General features: G+C 36.2%; 1 long non-coding RNA gene across 1 annotated transcript; it reads left to right on the forward strand.

Moving 5' to 3' along the window:
- The first annotated feature begins 6 nt into the window (after positions 1-6).
- Positions 7-1160, forward strand: LOC111408958. Its single transcript, XR_002705389.1, has 2 exons — positions 7-133; positions 941-1160. It is a non-coding gene; the product is annotated as an uncharacterized LOC111408958 (long non-coding RNA).
- Positions 1161-1178: the final 18 nt, after the last annotated feature.

Here is a 1178-nt window from a genome sequence, read left to right on the forward strand (position 1 = left end):
AAGATTCAGCAGAAATACATTGTTAAGCAAATTTTGCGAGACACTCGGCTTGAAGATCCAGAAACGAGAACTGCTTCCGCTTCGGGGTCTGTTGAAACGCCATTCGAATCGAACACTCCCTTGTTCACTGCAGGTACTCGTATTCCTAATTTGTTTGTTAATACTTGTGCAAATTATTTCTTTTTTTAATTTTTAACTTCAATTGGCCTTTGAAATCAATTTCCGGGTAATTATTTTACTGCTCTAGTTTCATTTTCGCCTGTGATGGTAATCAATCACGTGGGTTTCGATTTCATTGACTGAAGAAGGAAAAAAAAAAAAACTATCTTTCTAATTTCACCAAAATTTAGAACGATTTGATCAAATCCTATAGAATATGATATCTGTGTTGTTTAACTATGTGGGGGCTGCTTCTGGTGCTGTTCTTCTTTTGGCATTTAATGGCACATTTGGTACTCACTAATAGATGGGAGGGAAGAGTATTAAAGAATCTAAAGTATTTTGGCACATGGGGTGCAGTGAATGGTTTGTTTATACAATTTTCAGTTTTTTCCTCTTCCTTGGCTTCTTGGCCTTTATTTTGTTACAAATGGTTTTTATTTTCTGGATGCTAGTTGTGGGTTTTTCTAGCTGTGTCATATGCTGTTTTGTATTGGTGTATTCTTGTGTTTCATTACCTGTGTGGAAACTTGAAGAAATGACTGTTGGTTTCTGCAAATTTTCCAAAAACTTGTTTTTCTTATAGTTCATTTTCCTGCCTTATATAAAGAAATTGATAGCAGTGAGGAAAGAGGATTAAAGTGTTCTTTATGTATATGCGGGCAAACCTGTGAAGTAATGTTGGATTAGTTTCTAGTTGATAGGAAACTTTAGTCGTATTTTCTTCATGTACTATGCCACTTGAAGGCTTGAACTCCATATTTCTTCTCACAACTTACAGAAAATTGGAATTTGCCACGTCCATCTCCTGTAGTTCAGGCCTTCAGTGACTAGTATGATTTATATATTCCCATACTCATGTCCATTGTGTGAGTCCTGAGTCTTGTTGAAAGCTGTGCTCCTCTTAATTGGAGCCATTAGTCATATCTAGTTTGAAGAACATCGACATTCATCTTCTCTGAGCTCTACGCTCCTATGACCAACATTTTCTTACGCATAAATATGCGAACAAACACACA

Source organism: Olea europaea, chromosome 2, assembly GCF_002742605.1.
Source record: "Olea europaea var. sylvestris chromosome 2, O_europaea_v1, whole genome shotgun sequence".
Classification (NCBI taxonomy): Eukaryota; Viridiplantae; Streptophyta; class Magnoliopsida; order Lamiales; family Oleaceae; genus Olea; species Olea europaea.